This window comes from Heptranchias perlo, chromosome 3 (assembly GCF_035084215.1).
Source record: "Heptranchias perlo isolate sHepPer1 chromosome 3, sHepPer1.hap1, whole genome shotgun sequence".
In the NCBI taxonomy this organism is placed as follows: domain Eukaryota; kingdom Metazoa; phylum Chordata; class Chondrichthyes; order Hexanchiformes; family Hexanchidae; genus Heptranchias; species Heptranchias perlo.
This window is the reverse complement of record NC_090327.1, coordinates 122,999,859-123,025,189: the sequence shown is the minus strand read 5'-3', so window position 1 is coordinate 123,025,189 and position 25,331 is coordinate 122,999,859. Positions and strand designations below refer to the sequence as shown.

General features: G+C 41.0%; 1 protein-coding gene across 2 annotated transcripts in view; it reads right to left on the bottom strand.

Moving 5' to 3' along the window:
* znf407 (zinc finger protein 407) overlaps positions 1-25,331 on the bottom strand; it is a 439,270-nt gene that overhangs the window by 263,097 nt on the left and 150,842 nt on the right. The gene's annotated exons all lie outside the window — the stretch shown is intronic.

Sequence of the window (25,331 nt, the reverse complement as noted above, 5' to 3'; positions counted from 1 at the left end):
CTTCTCTGCTTTTCAATTCTATCCCTCTAGAAATGAACCCCAGTGCTTGGTTTGCTATTTTTAAAATGGTCATTTTAGCTTGCGTTGCTACTTTTAGTGATTTGTGTATCTGTACCCCTAAATTCCTCTGCTCCTCTACCCCGTTTAGACTCTTAATTTCCAAGGAGTATGTGGCCTCCTTATTATTCCCACCAAAATGTACCACCTCACACTTGTCTTTATTGAAATCCATTTGCCAGTTACACGCCCATTCTGCAAGTTCATTAACGGCTTCCTGTATTTTGTCGCAGTCCTCCTCAGTATTAACTATAACCACCAACACCCCCCCACCCCCAAATTTGGCATCGTCCGCAAATTTTGAAATTGTGCTTCCGATTCCCAAGTTCAAATTGTTTATGTAAATGGTGAACAACAGTGGTCCCAGCACCGATCCTTGTGGAACACCACTTCTCACATTTTGCCAGTTTGAGTTACTACCCTTAACCACATCTCTATGTTTTCTGTTTTGTAGCCAGCTTGCTATTCTTTCAGCTACTTGTCCCCTGACTCCACATGCTCTGACCTTAGCCATGAGTCTACTATGTGGTACCATACCAAAGGCTTTTTGAAAATCCAAATATATTATATACACTTGTCTACACTTTCTGTTACTTCTTCAAAGAACTCAATAAGGTTGGTCAAGCATGACCTTCGCTTTTGAAATCCGTGCTGACTATTCTTTATTATATTTTCGGTTTCTAGATGTTTTTCTATCACATCTTTGAGTAAAGATCTTTCCTGCCACCTACGTTAAGCTAATTGGTCTATAGTTCCTTGGACTTGTTCTATCTCCCTTTTTAAGTATAAGAATCACATTAGCTGTCCACCAGTCCTCTGGCACTATTCCCTTTTCCAATGAATTTTTATATATATGTAATAGTGCCTCTGTTATCTCTTCCCTAACTTCTTTTAGTCAGTGTGGATGCAATCCATCCGGTCCAGGGTCTTATCCTCTCTAAGTTTGATTAGTTTTTCAATTATCACCCCCATTTCTATCTTATATGTATTTATATCTTTTTTGATCTTTTAATGTCATGTCCACCACATTAGTCTCCCTGGTAAATACTGGAACAATGTAATTATTTAATATTTCGGTCATTTCGCTGTCACTGCCTGTGATTTTATCGTCTGTATCCCCTAGTGGCCCTATCCCTATCCTGATTTTTCTTTTGTTATTTATGAGTCTGTAGAATACATTACTTTTTTTGACATTATTTGATAATTTAATTTTGTGGTTTCTTTTTCCCTTCCTAATTCTTTTTTTGACTTCTTTCCTAACCTTTTCGTATTCTCTTTTGTCATCCTCTCCTTTGTTGTCTACATACTTAATGTATTTTTTTAAGTTTCAATTTTGCCCTTATTTCTTTATTCATCCATGACATGTCATTACTGGCTAGTTTGTTATTGCTTTTTAGTGGGATATATTTCTCCTGGATGCTTAATCACAGTTTTAAATGTTTCCCACATCTGTTCTATTTCTTTGTTTGTCAGTAAATTTTTCCAGTTTATTTTTCCTAGTTCCATTCTCATCCCCTCAAAATCAGCTTTTTTCCAATTTTTTACTTCGGTCTTTGTCGTGCTTATGTCCTTCTCAATCTTTACCTTAAACCTTATTATGTTGTGATCGCTACTGCCCTTATCTGTTCTGGTTCATTTCCGATTACTAGATCCAGCAGTTCTTCCTATCTCATTGGGCTTTTTACATATTCGGTAAGAAATAAGTCTCGCACTCATTGTAAAAACTCCATTCCCTGTACCCCTCCACCGACCTCTTGCCAGTTTATTTGGGGGTAATTAAATCTCCCATGATTATTATTCTATGCCCTTTAGTCATTTCACATATTTGCTTACATATTTTTTTCTCTAAGTACAAGGGGGCAGAAGTTATGCTGCAGCTATACAAAACCCTGTTTAGACCGCCCCTGGAGTACTGTGAGCAGTTCTGGGCACCGCACCTTCGGAAGGACATACTGGCCTTGGAGGGAGTGCAGCGTCGGTTGACTAGAATGATACCCGGACTTCAAGGGTTAAGTTACGAGGAGAGATTACACAAATTGGGGATGTATGCTCTGGAGTTTCGAAGGTTAAGGGATGATCTGATCGAAGTTTATAAGATATTAAGGGGAACGGATAGGGTGGATAGAGAGAAACTATTTCCGCTGGTTGGGGATTCTAGGAGTAGGGGGCACAGTCTAAATATTAGAGCCAGACCTTTCAGGAGTGAGATTAGAAAATATTTCTCCACACAAAGGGTGGTAGATGTTTGGAACTCTCTTCCGCAAACGGCAATTGATACTAGCTCAATTGCGAAATTTAAATCTGAGATAGATAGCTTTTTGGCAATCAAAGGTATTAAGGGATATGGGCCAATGGCGGGTATATGGAGTTAGATCACAGATCAGCCATGATCTTATCAAATGGCAGAGCAGGCACGAGGGGCTGAATGGCCTACTCCTGTTCCTATGTTCTACCTCCTTTCCACTTTAGATGGTCTGTAGTGACGTTAGTGTGATCGATCCATTCTTATCTTTTATTTCAATCCATATGGATTCTGTTTCTACCCTTCTATCCTTCTGTTAGATAGGTACGGAAGCAGAGTGGTTATGTTACTGCACTAGTAATTGGGAGACACGAGTTCAAATCCCACCACAGCAGCTGGGGAATTTAAATTCAGTTAATTAAAAAATAAAAATCTGGAATAAAAAGCTAACATCAGTAATGGTGATCATGAAAACTACCGGATTGTCGTAAAAACCCTTCTGGTTCACAAATGTCCTTTAGGGAAGGAAACCGCCATCCTTACCCGGTCTGGCCTATACGTGACACCACAGCAACGTGGTTAATTCTTAACTGCCCTATGAAATGGTCCAGCAAACCACTCAGTTGTACAATCCAGCTACAAAAAGACATAATAAGAATAAAGCTGGACGGACCACCTGGCATCGGCCCACTAGGTACCGGACACGACAAAGGCAAACCAAGCCATGTCGACCCTGCAAAGTCCTCCTCACTAACATCTGGGGACTTGTGCCAAAATTGGAATAGCTATCCCACAGACTAGTCAAGCAACAGCCTGACATAGCCATACTCACAGAATCATACCTTTCAGCCAACGTCCCAGACTCTTCCATCACCATCCCTGGGTATGTCCTGTCCCACCGGCAGAACAGACCCACCAGAGGTGGCGGTACAGGAGGGAGTGGCCCTGGGAGTCCTCAGCATTGACTCCAGACCCTATGAAGTCTCATGGCATCAGGTCAAACATGGCCGAGGAAACATCCTGCTGATTACCACCTAACACTCTCCCTCAGCTGATGAATCAGTACTCCTTCATGTTGAGCACCACTTGGAGGAAGCACTGAGGGTAGCAAGGGCACAGAATGTACTCTGGGTGGGGGACTTCAATGTCCATCAACAAGACGGCTCGGTAGCACCATTACTGACTGAGTTGGTTCAGTCCTGAAGAACACATCTGCCAGACTGGGCCTGCGGCGGGTGGTGAGCGAACCAACACGAGGGAAAAACCTACTTGACCTCGTCCTCACCAACCTACCTGTCGCAGATGCATCTGTCCATGACAGTACTGGTAGGGGTGATCACCGCACAATCCTTGTGAAGAAGTCGTCCCATCTTCACACTGAGGACACCGTCCATTGAGTTGTGCGGCACTACCACCGTGCTAAATGGGATAGATTCAGAACTGATCTACCAGCTCAAAACTGGGCATCCATAAGGCCATCAGCAGCAGCAGAATTGTATTCCACTACAATCTGTAACCCCATGGCCCGGCATATCCCTCACTCTACCATTACCAACAAGCCAGGGGATCAACCCTGGTTCAATGAGGAGTGTAGAAAAGCATGACAGGAGCAGCACCATGTGCACCTAAAAATGAGGTGCCAACCTGGTGAAGTTACAACAAAGGACTACATGCATGCTAAACAGCGGAAGCAGCATGCTACAGACAGAGCTAAGCGATCCCACAACCAACAGATCAGATCAAAGCTCTGTAGTCCTGCCACATCCAGTCGTGAAGGGTGGTGGACAATTAAACAACTAACGGGAGGAGGAGACTCCGTGAACATCCCCATCCTCAATGATGGCAGAGTCCAGTATGCAAGTGCAAAAGACAACGCTGAAGCGTTTGCAACCATCTTCAGCCAGAAGTGCCGAGTGAATGATCCATCTCGGCCTCCTCCCGAGATCACCACCATCACAGAAGCCAGTCTTCAGCCAATTCAATTCACTCCATGTGATATCAAGAAACGGCTGAGTGCACTGGATACAGCAAAGGCTATGGGCCCCGACAACATCCTGGCTGTAGTGCTGAAGACTTGTGTTCCAGAACAAGCTGCCTCTAGCCAAGCTGTTCCAGTACAGCTACAACACTGGCATCTACCAGATAATGTGGAAAATTGCCCAGATATGTCCTGTCCACAAAAAGCAGGACAAATCCAATCCGGCCAATTACTGCCCCATCAGTCTACTCTCAATCAGCAGCAAAGTAATGGAAGGTGTCGTCGACAGTGCTATCAAGCGGCATTTACTCACCAATAACCTGCTCACCGATGCTCAGTTTGGGTTCCGCCAGGACTACTCTGCTCTGGATCTCATTACAGCCTTGGTCCAAACATGGACAAAAGAGCTGAATTCCAGAGGTGAGGTGAGAGTGACTGCCCTTGACATCAAGGCAGCATTTGACCAAGTGTGGCATCAAGGAGCCCTAGTAAAATTGAAGTCAATGGGAATCAGGGGGAAAACTCTCCCGTGGCTGGAGTCATACCTAGCACAAAGGAAGATGGTTGTGGTTGTTGGAGGCCAATCATCTCAGCCCCAGGACATTGCTGCAGGAGTTCCTCAGGGCAGTGTCCTCGGCCCAACCATCTTCAGCTGCTTCATCAATGACCTTCCCTCCATCATAAGGTCAGAAGTGTGGCTGTTCACTGACGATTGCAGTGTTCAGTTCCATTCCCCCCCCCCCATCAGATAGTGAAGCAGTCATGCCCACATGCAGCAAGACCTGGACAACATCCACACTTGGGCTCATAAGTGGCAAGTAACATTTGCACCAGACAAGTGCCAGGCAATGGCCATCTCCAACAAGAGAGAGTCTTACCACCTCCCCTTGACATTCAACGGCATTACCATCACCGAATCCCCCACCATCAACATCCTGGGGGTCACCATTGACCAGAAACTAAATCGGACCAGCCACAAAAACACTGTGGCTACAAGAGCAGGTCAGAGGCTGGGTATTCTGTGGCGAGTGACTCACCTCCTGACTCTCCAAAGCCTTTCCACCATCTTCAAGGCACAAGTCAGGAGTGTGATGGAATACCCTCCACTTGCCTGGATGAATGCAGCTCGAACAACACAAGAAGCTCGACACCATCCAGGACAAAGCAGCCCGTTTGATTAGCACCCCATCCACCACCTTAAACATTCACTCCCTCCACCACCGACGCACTGTGGCTGCAGTATGTACCATCTACAAGACGCACTGCAGCAACTCACCAAGGCTTCTTCGACAGCACCTCCCAAACCCGCTACCTCTACCACCTAGAAGGGCAAGGGCATCAGGGGCATGGGAACACCACCACCTGCACGTTCCCCTCCAAGTCACACACCATCTGACTTGGAAATATATCGCCGTTCCTTCATCGTCGCTGGGTCAAAATCCTGGAACTCCCTTCCTAACAGCACTGTGGGAGAACCTTCACCACACGGACTGCAGCGGTTCAAGGCGGCGGCTCACCACCACCTCCTCAAGGGCAATTAGGGATGGGCAATAGATGCTGGCCTTGCCAGCGACGCCCACATCCCATGAACGAATAAAAAAAAAAGTTATTTTATAAGAATAGCAGCATCATACCATGTAATGAACAATGTATTATTCTGCCGCTGATGTGTATCCACGTCCCCTTAAGACAACACGATGTAATTGCTGTGCCTCGCGCACGTGAATTCGACTGTGATTGGTCGTAGCAGATCTTCAGGTTAATTAGAGGTCAGGTAAGCATTTCTTCCCCCAAAAATAAGTATGACCCTGAAATCAATTAGAAGGTACTTTCGGTATATCTCAGGTCAATTACATAGAATTACATACAATTTACAGCACAGAAACAGGTCATTGAGCTCAACAGGTCTATGCCGGTGTTTATACTCCACACAAAGCTCCTACCACCTTACTTCATCTAACCCTATCAACAATTACAGACCGATTAATCTTAAAAGGATTTTAAAAAATTAACAGAAATTTCCCCTGTGGTGTGGCAGGCAAGCATGGTGCACACGCACACACCTGCAAGCATGGTGCACACGGACATATATGCACGCAAGGTGCACATGGATATACATGCACATATGGTGCACACACATGAACATATGGTGCACACACACATACTTGCATGCATGGTGCACACACATAGATCGAGATCTACCATGGTTTTGCTCACAGAGAGTCACATTGCTGGGGTGAGGGAGTGTGGGGGTTGCTGGCGTATGAACGTGGACGATGGCTGCACATTTTATTGAAGCAATTTAGAAAGGTGTTTCTTTTAGATATTGAAGTGTTTTTTGATGTGTTCTGGATGGAAAATAAATATGTCGTATTTTCCTTATCCACTGAAGACAGCTAAATAAATTTGTTCCCTCACATACCATCTTTATATAAATACATTTCTTCACGCAATATGGCTAAGTGGCCCTTTAGGTTTACTGCTCACCTATTCAGGGAGTGCATTTTTATAGTGAACACCAAAAAATGTATAAATGTTTAGAAATATTAAGCTAATTTGAAAACGTGTTTTTTTATCTCTGCACCAGAGCTTAGGGTTAACCAAGCTAAGTTAAATAAATGTTTCAATTCAGGACTTCTGTTCAGAACCTCCCTCCAAACTTGGATAATGGTACGATCCTTTCAGAACTTGTAAACGTTCATATTAACAGCAGTACTACTAAGTTCTGAATATGAACAAAAATATATTAAAAAAGGAACTGGTGTAACCATTTAGAATATGTAATAAAGTATAAGGACCCACTCTAAATTGTTCCACCATTTCTCAATTCGTCAGATTTCTCCTCGACTGTATCTGTTTTTGGCTCTTACTGTACATGTGAATTGTATTTCAAGAGATCAGCTAGTATACAGTACACACATCTGCTTTCAAAGTTACCTCAGAAAAAGTTGAACAGTTTGTGCTTTTACCTTGTTCTGACGTTTTCAGGAAAAATAAATTCTGGTTACTTTCAATTGGGGGTTTTCATTGCCACTGATTTTTTATTGGAGAGGTGGAGCTTACAAATAGCAATCATGCTCTGTGGCTGGTTGGTCTTACTGTCAATCATTGATATCTCCAGAGTTGTAAGTACTTGTGTAACAACACGAGCTGCAGCTGGCTCCCCTGTTGAGTTTCTTCAGCTAACTTGGATACATCTCGGAAACTGCGTGAGCTTTGCATGTAGACATAGCAAACGTAGAAAATGCTATTGCTTAATTAATTATTTTCTTGCAAATGTTTATGTTCATTTAGCTGCAAACTTTGTAGTAGTAAGTGCTCAGATTAGTGGAGAAACCAAGTTGGTAGCTGAAAGGACTTTTCATAAATTATTTGGAACGATTTGATTAGTTCCCCTTTTTCTTTCTTTTATTGCTAAATTTTGCTGACTGCCCATGCTTGATTTGCTTTCTTCATACATTCCTAATAGCTCCTCATTGGAACTGTACCTACCCGCTTCCCTTGCAACCCATTCTGTTGCAATTTCTTGCCATTTTATGAATACAAAAAACTAAGCCAATCAGCTACAAGTAATTTGCATTTATCACGTGTGACAAGACAAGATATAATGTCTCAGACGCAACATAAAACATACATGCAGCAGAATATGATGCCGAGCAGAATGTCACGTAAACCACAAAGGAAAACAAAGAAATGGGCAACAGAAATGATCAGTGAAAAATAAAACTATTCCCCTTCCCCCCAGAGAAAGAAAAAAATATTGACAAAACATGTGTGTACACTCCCATTGACAAATTTAAAGCTTCAGACTGTAGAATAACTGTTTAATAATAATGATTTTCACAAGCAAACTCCGGTAATTTTAAGAAATAATCCCCTTCCACCACAATTTTATCCAACAAATGAAATAGTTCTTTTAACAGACAGTCCACTATTTTTGCACAAAAAACCTCAAATTCCATATAAAATATTACATAGAATTTATTGCATAGGAACAGGCCATTCGGCCCATCTGGTCTATGCCGGTGTTTATGCTCCATATGAGCCTCCTCCCACCCTACTTCATCTCACCCTATCAACATATCCTACTATTCCTTTCTGCCTCATGTACTTATCTAGCTTCCCCTTAAATGCATCTATGCTATTTGCCTCAACTACTCCTTGTGATAGCAAGTTCCACATTCTAACCACTCTCTTGAGCAAAGAAGCTTCTCCTGACTTCCTTATTGGATTTATTAGTGACTATCTTATATATATGGCCCTAGTATATATACGTGTAGCATTGTAACATATCTCCACCTTAAAAGGTTTTAGGAGCCAAGAAAGATTCCAGTAGCAACTATCAAAACTTAGTCTGTCCTCAGTCCCAAAACAGTAAACAGTGTCGGAATCTATCAAAATGCTGTAGCTGCACTAGTTATACAATGATGGGTGCAAATTCCTGTGATTCACCACAGTGAGTTCTTGATCCCAGCTGTGCAGCCAGAAGAGGTATGGTATGCTCAAGGTAAGTAAGGGAAATAGCTGCATGAGTGGATGCACAGCTAACAGAAGGATAAAAGCAATAAGGGACAGTAGTGCTCAGTGTTTTAGGCACGCTTATTTAATGCCAGGGACTCCAATATGATGCATGAACGTGAACTCTCAATTGACCCATACACCCCACTGATGATGGACCATGACTTTAGCGTTCAAAGCAGGCATCAGAAAATAGAACATTAGCATGTCAATTGGAACATTGGTGTCAGCCATGGCTCAGTGGGCAGTACTCTCTCCTCTGAGTCAGAAGGTTGTGGGTTCAAGTTCCACTCCAGAGACTTGAGCACAAAATCTAGGCTGACACTTCCGTGCAGTATTGAGCGTGTCCCGCACCGTCGGAGGTGCCGTCTTTCGGATGAGATGTTAAACCGAGGCCCCGTCTGCCCCCTCGGGTGGACGTAAAAGATCCCATGGCATTATTTCAATGAAAAGCGGGGGAGTTCTCCCCAGTGTCCTGGCCAATATTTATCCCTCAACCAACATCAATAAACACAGATTATCTGGTCATTATTCTCATCGCTGTTTGTGGGAGCTTGCTGAGCGCAAATTGGCTACCACGTTTCCGACATTACAACAATGACTGCACTTCAAAAGTACTTCATTGGTTGTAAATCACTTTGGGACATCTGGAAGTCGTGAGAGACGCTATATAAATGCAAGCCTTTCTTTCTTTCTTTCTTTCATGTTAACAATTGTACAATTTCACATTCAAATTGACATCATAATTGTATTTTGTTCCTAGCTGGATTCTTCAGGATACTTCACAATCTTGAAATAGATTAGGATGCTGGGGGGACAAAAATTGCTGGACTGTCCAATTATTTCTAGATTCCATTTTCTTCAAGTAATCAGTGGGAGTGGAAATTAACCTTTAAATGAGAGATTTTGATAGAGCCAATAGGGAGAAACTGTTTCCCTCTGGCAAGTGGGTCGGTAACCAGAGGTCATAGATTTAAAATAATTGGCAAAAGAACTAGAGGGGAAATGAGGAGAAATTTTTTCACGCAGAGGGTTGTTAAGATCTGGAACACACTGCCTGGAAGGATGGTGGAAGCAGATTCCATAGGAACTTTCAAAAGGCAATTGGACATGTACTTGAAGAGGACTAAGTTGCAGCATTATGGGGAGAAAGATGGGGTGTGGGTCTAAATTGAACAGCAATTTTAAAGAGCCAGCACGGGCACGACGGGCCGAATGGCCTCCTTCTGTGCTGTAAGATTCTATGATTCTATGTGACAAGAATGAAGCATGTTTGGCTGTGATGGGTTATTCTCACTCTCTGGTCACAGCACCCACATGGTTAAAATTAGTTACTGCTAGATGTTGCTGCAATCTGGAGAGAATATACGTGACAGTCTGTTAGATCATAGGCCATTTCATAGGCATTATTATGCATTAGTGGGTTGTTCTTGTGGAGCAAAAGGTGGTTTAATATGCCAGTATCTGTTAACTGTAGAGTCTAAGCATGATTCTGTCCACCAGTATTCCTGACAGCTTTCTGGATAAGTGTTAATTTCCTGCAATTACAGGTTATTCAAAGAAGTTAGGACAGATCAGAAAGAGTTTAAGCAATTTCATTCAAATACAAGTATTGTGTGAATGGCTGGCCACCTAAACATGAGATAGAGTCCCCACCACTTAAAACGTTCATGTTTAAAACGGGCAGTCGTTTATATCGGCAAAAAGTGATAACCGTTAGCCACTTGCATTAATGTGAATTTCAAAGTTGCCGGTTGTATCGTCTTAAGTACTCCGTTTATTTCGGGTAGAAACAGCTGTGTTTACTCACTAGTTTGCAGACTTCACTTCCCTTAAGCTTCCATTTCTGGAAGTATGACTAGCTGGATTGCTCTTGTAGAGAGCTGCCACAGACTCGATGGGCCGAATGGCCTCCTTCCATACTGTAACCTTTAAATGATTCTACAATTTAAAATGCAGATTTGGTATCACGGAAAAATCTTCCAAAGCTACATCCACAACGCAGGAGACGGTAGGTTGGAGGAAGTGAATTACAAGACATCAACTCCATCGAGTGGTGGTGCTATAAACCCGTGGTGGTGGAACCTCGGCAGTTTGTTAGTATCTGAACTCTCAGATTAGGTCACTGCCGCTAACTCTCTGCTGCCCAACCAGTACTGTGAGTTACACAAAATTTGTTTTGAATCTCTGCTGGTGCTGCTTCTTCATTTTTAATTGTATTAACGCTGCCACGTTATACCGGCCATCACGTATAGTGGACAAATAGCGTTCGCACGAACATGCCTACTATAAGCAGTGAGGATTGTGATACAGTTTCATCCAAAAGGCGGTACCTCCGACAGTGCAGCACCCCTTCAGTACTGCAGTGAAGTGTCAGACCAGATATTGTGCTCAAGTCTCTGGAGTGGGATTTGAACTTACAATCTTCTAACTCAGAGGCAAGAGTGCTACCAACTGAGGAACAGCTGACACCTGAGCATATATCTGCCTACCAAAGATGATAAGATCCCTTGCTTGTGATATATTCCAGTAAGCTAGAATTAAGTGACAAGGGTTCTCTGTTTGACACCTGGGTCTTGCTACATTTAATTAAAGTAGATTTAGAGAGGTAAAGGCACATTCTGGCTTGTAGGGGACACGAGGACTACTGCAGGAGTGGCTATTGGCGCCGAACCTTGGTTCTTGGCTGGGGCAAAGATCGCATCACATAGAAAGTGAGTGGATCAACAGTTAACGTGCGCATGGTCAATGTGATCACCTGAGGGGACCGGAGAGGAATTTTCCATTTTTTTCCCCCTTTTTGGCCCTTAGTTTTTTTGCCTCTCCCAGGAGATTACATAGCTGGGGGGCAGGGGGTAGGAAGTGTCTCGTCATGATTTTCCAGGTATCATTGAGTATGGGGCAGGCTTGCTGGGCAAGCTGGTCTTTCCTTGCCCATCATTTTCGTATGACCAAAGAAATATATATGGTAAAAATCTAAAAATATAACAGAAAGCAACATTATTAAAGCAGATGAAATTCCATGTATACTTCCACATATACATATAAACATGCACACATTTACAGAGTTGACATTTTTATTTGCATTGTCTCTTCAAAGTACGTTAGTTAGAATTTACCTCATTAAATGGGGAAGAGGAACTTCTCGTGTGTGTGTGCACAAGATAGAGAAGAATAGAGAGAACAGGAAGAGATGGCAAGAAAAAAAGTCTGTGCGAGAATTTCAAAAGAGATAGAGTAAACATAATTTACAATAACATTAAAAATCAAGAGAGGAAGGAGGCATAAATGAATCACATTCAATGTAAAATGTAAGCATCCAATAACCAGAAAGCTTTGGAACCACACACCCCAGAATTTATTGCTCTCTTTCACTATGCATTATTTTGCAGAATGAAAATTGACTGAGATGGAAGCTATTTTGCATGGAACAATGACTATGGCTAACAAATGAGAGTTCTGTAGGCTGGATGTCAGTACCCTGCCTCATCTGCCACCCCTCATGAAAAAGCAGCCACCTGCTGTTTTATTGTCACAGCTGGAGTGGGTTCACACTTCTCAGTGCGGAGTTCTGCCCATGAGCAGCAATCTCTCTCCTCGGCTCATTATTTTGATGAACCTTTTATGGTCAGCACCCATGAAGACCTCATCTAGGACTGTGCAACCTCTACTAGCTTCGGGGAGTTCTTAGGGCTGTGGTGAGGTGATGATATAAACTGACACTAAGGCAATTGCTATGTGACAATTACAGGGAAAGTCATCAGTGCAACAGCAACCTCTTGACTATACAATGCTCCTTCAACAGGTACAATTTCAGACAAACTGTTTTACTCCTGGAAACTGTTGTCGTTAATTTATTAATGAATGTAACATCGTTAAAATCAAACAATTAATATAGGAAGGCAGGAGTTTTAAAAAATGTTGCCTATTATACATTTGGTGAGCATTTTTTTCAGTCTCTACAAGAATAATTATGATGATTTTGCTTCTTTGTACTATTGTACATCATAGTAATTTTCTGTCAAATGTCACAGTATATATACAGACAAATCCGTTGTTATAAGCTTTATATTTTAATATGTGTCTACTGAAATGTATTATTTGTAAGCAGGCAATTTGTAAAAGTTAAAAATTGCTGGTACCACAGATGGGAGAGAACCTGTTTGCCAACTCGATGGTCACAGGTCTGAATGATGCTGGCTTGCCACTGTTAGGAGCAAGTTTCTTCAGTTCTTGCCCAGCCTGCTCAATGGAATTCTTTGCAATAGTGAGGCACTCTGTCTCAGAACCAGGGAAGAAATATCCACCTGCGCCTGCTAAAAGCACACAGTATTAGCTGTGGCTCAGTTGGTAACACTCTCGCCTCTGAGTTATGAAGGTCATGGGTTCAATTCCCACTCCAGGGACTTGAGCACAGAAATCTAGGCTGACACTCCAGTGCAGTACCATCATTCAGATGAAACGTTAAACCGAGGCCTGTCTGCCCTCTCAGGTGGATATAAAAGTTCCCATGGCACTGCATCAAAGAGCAGGTGAATACTCCCTGGTGTCCTGGCAACTAATTATCCCTCAACCAACATCATTAAAACAGATTATCTGGTCATTATCATATTGCTGTTTGTGGGAGCTTGCTGTGTGCAAATTGACTGCCGTGTTTCCTACATTTCAGCAGTGACTACACTTCAAAAGTACTTAACTGGCTGTTCAGCATTTTGGGACGTCCTGCTGTAACTGGCAAGTCACGCCGAAATTTCGTGACAATCTCATTAGCATACGCCTTTTAGGCATATATTTACAGCCCGTTCAGAACAGGTGTAACTTCAGGGAATTTGCATGACCTGCACTTTTGCATGAGGGCGCAGCCACGTTAATGAGCAGCAGAGAGTTTTGGCATTGATTTCGCAGAATCAACATAAAAGATCAAGGAAATCCGAGCATAACGTAAAATCAGGCATAAGTCACTTATTGTTGTTTTGGCGCAAGTTTTCAGGAAATTCCTGGACCATTGTCTCAATATTTCCTCCATCCATCGCTCTCTCAAGTCGGCAACAACCGTTGGCTTCTCAGCAACATGAAATTGAAAGATGAGTTTCGCTTTTGTTACCAAATATGGTCCGAGATAAAGGTATGAAAGACACATATCGTTAGTAAAGCATCCAATAATGACAAAACAGCTCCTAGGTATTGTCAAAAAAATGCCATTTTGGAGTAATTTTATATATTTAATTAATAAGGGTATGTATACTGTTCTGTCAGCTGATTGTTGTCATAGCAATAGTAAAGTCCATAGCAGAGTCTTGTTATGCACACTAGAAATTTAATCAGATTATCAGCCTCTATTTCCCTGCATGCATAGCAGACATCACTCAGTGAAAACAATAAAATGGCATGAAAATTCAAAGGTTTATTTTACAAATATGCTAAAAAGTTTATATCTTGTCTGTTGGAACGGCTGATAAATTATCATGTATTAATTTTTAGTATTTTAGATGAGGAGCTAATTGGTCAGTAACAGAGTTTTCACTTTGATTACTACGCCATTGACATGGGAACAGGTGATTACTTACCGTTTAAAGAAAACGACTTTGGCATAAATCAGTGTTACTAACTTTATGTCGAAGTCATTTGAAGTCAATGGAAATGAAAATCAGGAGAAGGGTATATTGGGCAGCTGAATCAATATCACCCGTTTTACACTATTGCACACACTCAAAATTACCCCCAACATATCCAAACTTAGAAATAACTTATAAATCAGTACGATGACTCCCAACCGTATCAAACTTGGGTGACTCCTTGAAACAGGACATGTCAATAAAGTAGGTTTATGAGACCATTTTCATATATAAATTTGTTTAATTAGAAACTAGCTTTCATAGCTCAAAACCATGACTTGTATCTTTATTAACATTTGAGGGTATATTAGTTACATTAAATGCTAGACGGTATTCATGAATTATAAACTAAACCTAGTTTGCATTTGCAGATTAAGTTGATTGATTGGCAAACTCAAATAGTGCAAATCTCTATTATGAGCAAAATGGGATTATTGATTTCCACTGATCAATTGGCCAAGAATCCTATCCAAACAGCAACTTAGACTCCAACAATCCCTTTATTTTATTGCACCAGTTTATTGCAACTCCAGTCTCCAATTCAACAAAAGCAGTTATTTGGGGAGCCCCAGTATCTGCCACTGTCACTGCTTTTTGGACTTTTTTTTTTGGGGGGGGGGGGGAAAGAGAGAGAAGGGAAAAGGTGAAGGGGAAGGGAGAGGATAAAAAAAAGTGAATGCTCCAACAGATGCACAAACACATGTAATGTAAAGAGCAGCACCATGACATGATGGGTCACAAAGCTCAGCGTGTACTGCACTTCATAACAGTGACCCATTTATTCTGACAGACAGCAAACATGCTTAGAAAGGTAGCTTATATACATTTTTGAAACTTCAATTATGAGGACCATTGAACGAGTACCAGCTTCTCTCTCCAGCCCTCCCACATCCCCCCACCCCTTAAAAAAGCCAGACACATATACATTACAAGTGACAAAAGGTTCTGTCTCCACATATTCCATTTATATTCTACATAAGAATAATCACATAAGGAATTTAATTATATTTTAATCAGCTGCACTTGATGGTTCCAGTGTAGAATGGCTCCAGTGAAGTCATTCGAATATTTTCCCACACTGTTTAGTTCTAAACATTATATCTTTTAAAACATCAATTAGAATAACGTTACAAAAGCTGATTCTCAAAGGAAGAGAAAAGACCCAGTAATAATAATGTACCAATCCTATCTCCATGACAATATGAAAAATTATTTTTAGGAAACGGCATCATCACACAAGGTATACTAAATTTAAAATACTTAATGGCCACATTTTCTTGTGTGATTTCACAATTAATGTAAAAAAAATATTTGAATAGAAGTGTATAATATTTGCCACTTTAATAACTTGCTTGCTGTGGGGAAACTGGTGAACAAAACAATGAACAAAATGAGGATTTACCTCCCATCTGCCACTGTACACACGGTGTATTTAGGAGGAAAAAAAAGTTTAAATAAAATACATCTTTCTGGTGACTGCTTTATGTTGAATTTTCAGAATTTGGAATTCCTTCTGACTTTCACTAACTAAATGCTGGCAGACTCCATAGAACCTACAGCACAGAAGGAGGCCATTCAGCCCATCCAGCCTCTGCTGGCTCTTTGAAAGAGCTACTGAATTAGTCCCATAGCTCATAACATAGTTTTATATTTGGGAATTATGGCAGTCACCAGCCCATCAAGCTATTTTAGTAGCATCCATCTGCAACGTGGCTCCTCTCGCTTAAAAAGGACAAATTTATATTGTGAGAAAAGCTGCACAATAAGCATCACACATCTGTGCAGGTACATTCATGTCATGCACATCTTATTTTTAAAAATGAACACATACGTTTAGTCCTACAGAAGGAAGAATCAAGTCACAACCAGATCATAATTGCCCGATTAGTAGCTCAGACAACTGAAGAGCAGCCATATTTTTTCTCCACCACCAGGTGTTTGGCTACACCCCGGTTAGTGAACTACCTTGCAGTATAAATGGCACACTTTCACCAACTTAAGGGATACAATCCAAATGCTCATGAATATAATACAGCTTATTGTTCTATCTTTTCATGCCACACTAGCTGAGAGGTGTTCATAAATTGTGGCAGAACCAAACGATTGTTTCCATGGAAACTCAGCACTCTCTGATTTCACCGCACACACTTGGGGCACCTTCCTGCTCATGTAGAGATTTAAGATGGTGAAGCAGCAATGTAGGTTGGCTGGCAGCGGTGTGTTGGTTTTATGAAGCATCACTGCAGAGGACTCACCAGGAGGGACCTTTCTGGTCAGATGAGCTCAGTGCAGCACACTATGCAGTTTGGGAGTTGAACAACATTTTTTGAGACTTTAACAGAATTTAGATGCTTTCTAAGTGAACATCAACTGCTTGTAACACTTCATTTTCGAAGTAATTTTTTTAACTCACTCTCTCTCAAACATTAGCATATTTATCTAGGATAAATAACAGCATGTTTAATGAATATCTCCAGAACCTACTATCTTGATATTTAAATCTGTCCAAACTTCAAAGGAAACGAGCTTCACTTTTTCAAACTTCCCTTTAAAAGTTGACATTGATCTGTGAAGCCTTCCTCAAATTATTTTGTTTCCATTTCTTGGTATGAATAGGCATATGGGACGACCAATATTTTACCCTCTCCTACGATAAGGGGCAATAAGAAACACAGAGGACGTGATGTATGAACACTACTCTGATTAATATTAGTGTTTTAAAACAATATAATCAATCTTAGTATCGTCAATAATTATTTCTCATCAATTATACAAATACATTGTATAATGAAAACTAAAATCTATTCTAACAAGTAGATATCTCTACATGTATTGAAATATGAAAAATAGTAAAGCCCCGATATTAACGCCAATTTTAACACGATGGCATCAGCTGTAGCTTAGTTGGCAGCTCTCGCCTCTTAAGTCAGAAGGTTGTGGGTCTAAGTCCCACTCCAGAAATTTCAGCACCTAATCTAAGTTGACACTCCAGTGCTATACTGAGATGTAAAACCAAAGCCCTGTCTGCCCCCTCAGGTGGATGTAAAAGATCCCATGGCACTATTCGAAGAAGAGCAGGGGAGTTCTCCCCAGTGTCCTGGCCAATATTTATCCCTCAACCAACATCACTAAAACAGATTATCTGGTCATTATCACATTGCTGTTTGTGGGACCTTGCTGTGAGCAAATTGGCTGCCACGGTTCCTACATTGCAACAGTGACTACACTTTAAAAAGTACTACATTGGCTGCAAAGCACCTTCAGACGTCCTGAGGTCGTGAAAGCCGCTATATAAATGCAAGCTCTTTCTTTTTTAACCTAACTCGCCCAGCAGGAACGGGCCAGGTTCGAGTTGGAAGCCCGTTTTATACCCTGTCCGATTTTAAGCTCAAATGAGTTTTCTGTGGAAAAAGATGGCATTGTTACATCTCAGCAGCACCTTTGACATGTACTTTCAACTTTTTGACAAACTCTTCCGTAGATCAGTAAACATAAATCTTACAACGGACATATACACATGATCACTTATTTGATCTGAAGGTCTAGCTGTTCAAATCATTTAGTAATACAGTATTTTCAAAAGAGCAGAAGAGAGGAGAGTGGACAGAGTCAGAAGACTGGACTGAAAGGCATATTCGGCGATCCTGTGTTCCGAACATTATAGCCCTGATTCTCCAACCAAAGCTCATGCAAAGCTCCCACTGGGAGCAAAGGATTTTGACATTTACCTGAAAGAGAAGACTGGGGAGGAAGGGAAGGGAAGGAAGGAAGAAGGGAAGGAAAGAAGGAAAATTGCACAGAAAGAAAATTGCACAAAGAGAAAGCAAGACAGATAGATAGAGAAACATAGAAGGCTGTACGGACAGGGGCAGAGAGAAACACACACACACACACACACACACACACACACGACAGAGCGGAAGAACAAGACTGGACAGAGAGAGAGAAAGAGAGGGGAAGAGGGAAAGCAGAAGAAGAGAAAGGAAGTTACAAAGGAACAGGAGTAGGCCATTAAGCCCCTCGAGCCTGTTCCGCCATTCAATGATATCATGGCTGATCTGTGATCGAACTCCATATATCTGCCTTAGTCCCATATCCCTTTATACCTTTGGTTAACAAAAATCTAATCAATCTCAGATTTAAAATTGACAATTGAGCTAGTATCAACTGCCATTTGCGGAAGAGTTTTTCAAACTTCGACCACCCTTTGCATATAATTGTAAACAATTTTACAACACCAAGTTATAGTCCAGCAATTTTATTTTAAATTCACAAGCTTTCGGAGGCTTCCTCCTTCGTCAGGTGAACGATGTGAAAATGACGAAGGAGGAAGCCTCCGAAAGCTTGTGAATTTAAAATAAAATTGCTGGACTATAACTTGGTGTTGTAAAATTGTTTACAATTGTCAACCCCAGTCCATCACCGGCATCTCCACATCATGACTTTGCATATAAAACAGTTTCCTAACTTCACTCCTGGAAGTCTCTAATTTTTAGACTATGTCCCCTAGTCCTAGACTCCCCAACCAGCGGAAATAGTTTCTCTCTATCTACCCTATCAGTTCCCCTTAATATGACTAGATAGAGACATACAGAAACACGCGCAGAACGCAGAGGAACGAGACCAGACAGAGAGTGAGATACAGAAGGAAAAAGATACACAAATAGGCAGCGAGAGAGAAAGAAGATGAAACAGAAAGAGACCAGAGTGGGAACAGTGAGAGAGAGAGAAAGAAAGAGTGTGTGTGCATGTGTATATCTTGTTTCAGCAGTGTAAACATGGGAGGCTGAAGCGTGGACAACACTCTCCTGTAATTTGAACTAAACAAGTGTGAATATAAAAACGCCAGAAGAGGAAAGCAAATGTAAACAAATGGAGCATTAGGAGTAGACCAATGGGGGCAACTGGCAAGAAAGTCCCTTTTGTTTAAAATCATGAGGCCACAATGTAGCTGAAACAAAACTTATTGATAAGCAAAACATCTAGCTAGAATGTAGTAATGCACAAATAAATTATATTAAATTGCTCCTATGGTTGTGAATTATGCAGCCAAGACTATAATCACTGGGCGAAACATTGACATTTCTTCAGGTTTGATATGTAAAATATAACTTAAATATTCACAACAATTTCAGAACATTTTAAAAAATATATAATTTCATTTCATTTTTTTCACTCAATATAAGATATTAGAAAGATTCGGTTTGAAAGTACAGATTCTGTGTACACGGCAACCTATTTTTTCCTGAAATGTAGGTTAAGTAGCCTTTATAAATGACTATTCACCCACTTATATAAGTAAAAAGATTGAGATTTTATCCAATGGATTGAAGAAGTACCTCTGATGTACATTTGTATAGATTTTCCTAGTCAGAATGCACACTAGATGATGAGATTATTTTTCTCTTCCAGAATTTTTCTGTGAACTTTTTGATGCTTGAATCAAATGGAGTTAGAATAAATGAATGTCATTAATAATAATTTCATTACCATTTGAGAATCTATAAATAACATTTTGATTTGCTGGTGTCTGTAGGCTATCATAAGCATACAACATGGAGGAGCATTTTCAATATTCATTGTGTAGTGATCCGACTGCCCATGCTTGACAAAATATAGCCCATGCTCATGTTATTATAAAATGCTGCTTCGTTTAAAAGCCAAGGCTACAAATTTGCATTTATCGCATACTACAGTTGTAAAATCAAATGGTTGAATATTCATAATGAATTTGTTTTGCTAAAATAGTGATTTTTTTAACACTTTCACTTGATGTTGCCAATTGCTTCCAAGTACTAAATCAACTAGTAAAAGAAATATATATTTTTAAAATGTAAATCAGCGTAACATGAGACAAAATGTACTACAAATCAACATAGTGACTGAATCTGGTTAATGGAAAGGACTAATCCCAGATAAATAATGACAGACCAAATATATGTCTAATACTCATTTGTATTATGTTTCGTGAAAATTAATTAAAAACAGTGAACTGATGATCTTTGACCACAGTTTTACTCTACAGATCATGATGCCACATCATCATGGAAAGTATGAGGAAATGCATAATTATTAATCTAACTAAGGGAGAGACTGAAATCTATTTTGTTACTGCCATAAATGCTGGATATTATTGGTGATGTTTATAGAATCTAGGTGCTGGAAGAAGGGAAACACCAAGAGGTTGGACGGAGGTTTCACAAAGGCCGCATGATCATAGAATGATACAGCACAGAAGGAGGCCATTTGGCCCATCATACCTGTGCCGGCTCTTTGAATAATGTCAGTCGAGTTGTTAGAAACATGCTGTGGGGAGGTGATATGTGGTCATTTAGAGGATAGGGAAAAATGTACAAGGGACAAGAAAGAGATTCTGAGGCTGGATAGAGACAACATATGACTAGATAGTTACCGAGAGAGTGGTTACAATGTGGAACTCGCTACCACAAGGAGAAGTTGAGGCGAATGGCATAGATGCATATAAGGGGAAACTAGATAAGTACATAAAGTAGAAAGGAATAAAAGGATATGCTGATAGGGTTAGCTGAAGTACAGTGGGAGGAGGCTCGTGTGGAACATAAACACCGGCATAGACCAGTTAGATATGTGCTGTAAATTCCATATAATGTAATTCTAATTATGTAATCCCTTTAACAATATGTAGTACCACCAGGTTGAAACTAACTGCAAATGCAAGGAATCTAGTAGTGGTGCAGGAGTACTGTCTAGAGATGATTTGAATATGGAGCATAACCATTAGGGAAACTTCTGGCAGGTTTGCAGGTACTGTTATAGGAAGGGGGATTTATAGCTAAGCAACTACAAAAAGGAAATATGTTATCCATTCTGATTCAGATTAGTTATTCTTTTCCAGTCACTACATGGAGTGACAGGTGCTATTTTTTTTAAATCAATATTAAAATCAATATCTTTGTGTGATAGGAAACTTAAGAGACTGTACCAGATGCTGTATTCTTGAATGTTTATAAAACTTCCCCCCAAACCTAAACATTGCCTCCTAGAATAAACAGAATGTGATATCTAGGGCAGCACGCGGCAGACACTATTTTACTTCCAAGTCACAGGTCTTTTGCACTTGTGAAGCAACAGTCCCAATGTGCCGTTGCTGATCTAACACATTTTAAAGGTTTCCGTAACTCACCTGCTAGCAAAAAACTGTCAGCAGCCAAAGATTAACAATACAATATGTAAATAATTACAGGACAAATATGCTTGTGGCTTGCAGTACTAACCACGCTTTGCTACCCACCTCAGTAGCAGGAGCAGTGCTTATATCAAACTTGAAATTTTAAAAAATTCTGAAGCTCGTCAAGAATTTTACATATAATGGCCGAGAAATGCGAAGGTGCGCGCCTGTTTTACAGGCGTAAAACACGGGCACCTCAGCATCCAATATGGCTGCAGCTTGTCTGTCCTGTGAAGGAAGTGTGCACCCACCATATTGGATCGGACTCCTCCATTAGTGTTCAGGGTGCGCGCCGGAGCAATTCAGGAAGCTCATAATAATATTTAAATAAGGGACTCAGCAACTCATGGTATTAACAGACAGCAAGGACCCTGCAGCAGTGCTATTTAAAGGGGTCATCCACTCCATACAGATTAGTGGCTAGTTTGTCCTCCTAGGCTGTTAATTTCTGGGCCTTTTTTGGCCTATTTTCTGACTTCTACAACCTAGTTGTGACTTCCGATTTGAAGTTTGTGCTGGTGCTGGGCCACTTTTTTCTGCCTTCAAAACAGTTTTACTGCAGTCGTGGGTGGTCTTGCAGGTCTGCTGTTGGGGCTGGAGGACGAGGAGCAGCCGAGAAGACAGAAGAGAGTAGGAGCAACTGGGAGAAGAGGGAGGAGGAGGGCACTGTGCAGGAGGCCATACCCACAGCGGGTCTGCAGGGAGAACTTCTCCTACCTCTACTTTACTGAGCAGCAATGTCTCAGGCACCTTGGCTTCACCAAGGAGGCTGTCACCGAGCTACGTCACCTGCTGCAGTCACAACTAGAGCCTCGCACCAGGGCATGGACAGCACTGCCTGTGGCTGTCAAGGTCAATGTGGCCCTTAACTTTCATGGTGACATCAGCCACATCTTCCAGTTTGCAGTCCACTGCTGTGTCAGGCAGGTCACCAAGATTTTGGTCACCTGTCCTAATAGCTCCTATTGTAGCTCAGTGTCAAATTATGTCCGATAACGATCCTGTGACGCACCTTGGGATGTTTTATTGAGTTGTTGTCGACAAGGAATGGTAAGTTGCAATTGCAGTGGCTCTTTTACGCTTAGCATAAACATACCCTTATGGCCCAGTTCTGGTCAGGACTGAAATTTTTGAAGAGGATGGTCTGCAGACACTGGTCTGGAGCAGTCTAGTCTCATCTAGAGCAATGTCTTCAATAGCTTTCGATTATACGGAGTCAAGGAGCAAGTATCTGAGTTTTCTTCCCATGCTACTAAAATGGAGCTACAATATCCCATTAGTGGATGGACACAGGTCATGTAGAAACCTAAAGCCATAAACTGCGGAAAGTCTGCACTTTGACAACCTAATAGACTCCTGTCAGTTTTTCTGGCCATCTTCATTACCCACGTGCTCCTGCATAGCCTGGGGGCGTCCGTCAATCCAACAAGGTGTATGTTTGCAAATGGAGGGGGATTTTAAATTTACAGAAGTGGGTAAGCAATCCAGTGCTCAAGCTTTCCTTGAAAGAGTCATTGATATTGGACTTTTCAGTATTTAAGGTAGCATATTTTTGGTTGAGGCATTTTGTGATATCATCCAAGCGAATGCTAAATAATGCCTCAGGAAAACACTCATAACAGTTGTGCTTCCAAAAGGGCCGAATGTAAAGCAATATGCAATCTGAGTGGACTATCCAAGATAAACATCTCCAAAATGCATGGTTTACATAAATATCTCCTCAATCTATACACTGCGCCCATCAGCAATCTGGTAATGTTACAGGACGGCGGGCGCTTATTTGGGCCATCTAGCACCCTTTTTTTCGGGGCTACCTCCCAGAGATCCAAGATGGCGTCTTGGATGCGCAAACATGCTTCTAGTGTGACATGCACCGGACGCCATCTTGGTAAAAGGTTTAGTGCACGCGCAAACAACAAATGTTGGCATCATGTAAAGTAGGGAGAAAATGCGTTTGATCAGTGTGCAACGCTGATTTAAAGTGGGAGACAACATTTTGGCATTTAACACTCCACCCAATGTACTGTCTTAAACGCGACCATCTAAACATGTCTTAGAGTGCCTGGACAATCCCCACCAGCGCTATTTAAAGGGATCATGCAGGATTTAAAGGTTAGTGGCTGGATTATTGCTTCTGGCTACTGATGCATTTGCAACTGTTTTTGGAGGTCTCCTATACTTGAATACTAGGACAAGGGGACATAGCCTAACATTTAGAGCCAGGACGTGCAGGAGTGAAGTTCGGAAATGCTTCTACACACAAAGAGTGGGAGAAGTTTGGAACACTCTTCTGTAAACGGCAGTTGATGCTAGCTCAACTGTGAATTTTAAATCTGAGATTGAGTCAGTTGTCCAAAGTAACACAGTACATATGGTAATGTTTCTGTTACAGTTATGCTGATATGTTAATGGGCACTTTGTGCTTAGTTTTGGTGCTGAAACTTTGTAGTAATAAACATGCTTCTACAGTTCTGAACCTCAGAATTTCCTATGACTTTTTGTAGTCAAAATGTGACTCAGGAATCATTTTAGATATACATAGCATGTTATCAGTCTTCTGCAACACCTTGCCTGCATTATTCCATTCTCCTAAGTAAGAGGATGTAGTCCAAGTCCTGTCTGTCCAAGTGTGCCTCACAAACAGAAATAAAATTATTCAAGGATGGCTTTATAAACTTTCACCACATTGTATAGTTCCACCTGGGTGGATTTAAAAAATAATTGCTAAACAACTTTAATTAACATGATCCTGGCCAATGCTTAGGAATGAGACGTGTCCATTGAACCACCTGGGAACTTTTTAAGCTTAAATTTAGATTTTTCTAATGTTACAAGAGAGCTCATCAATGCAGCACCCACTCAGTATTGAACTTGTGTCAGCCTAGATTCTGTGCTTAAATCCTGAAGTGGGACATGAACCCACAACCTTCTAACTCAGAGATGACAGTATTACCAACTGAGCCAAACTGACACCAGTATGTTAAATACAAGCTTATATCAGTGGGTTTTGATATAGTAAATAGGGAAAGACTATTTCCTCTGATTGGGGACATTCTGTACTCCAAAACAATGAGTGAAGTACATAAATTTAAAGATGTGTGTCATATTCCCTCTCAGGCTTAGGTCTGCAATGAATTTTGTTGTGTGAATTTACCCTCAGAAATTAGAGAACCAAGTCCACAAATCATCTCAGACACTGTTCTCTGAATTCTTTCCAATATACCCATTTACTTTTGAAGGCAGAAATTTACCAACAATGTGGTATCTTAAATGTGATCCTGTCAAGGTCAAAATAACCTGTTTCAAATTCCCTTGGGACACATCCTAGTACTGGATTGGCCCTGTTGATGGTAGCTTTATATTGCCGTGAAACTTTAAGCAGAGTCAATAATGACACTCAAATCCTTTTCTACCTTTCCTAACGGACACTCGCTCACCCATGTTTCATGTTCCATGTACACTACTGTACATTTATACCTACATATGAATCCATCTGCCACTCCTTCATCCAATCAATGAATTTGCCCAAAATCAGTGAAGGCTATTGATGACCCTTAGAACAGTAACTTCCTTGCAATTTTTTACTGTAAACAATTTTACAACACCAAGTTATAGTCCAGCAATTTTATTTTAAATTCACAAGCTTTCGGAGATTTTCTCCTTCCTCAGGCAAATGTTTCAAGAGCTCCTTGAAGCCTACGCATTTATACATAT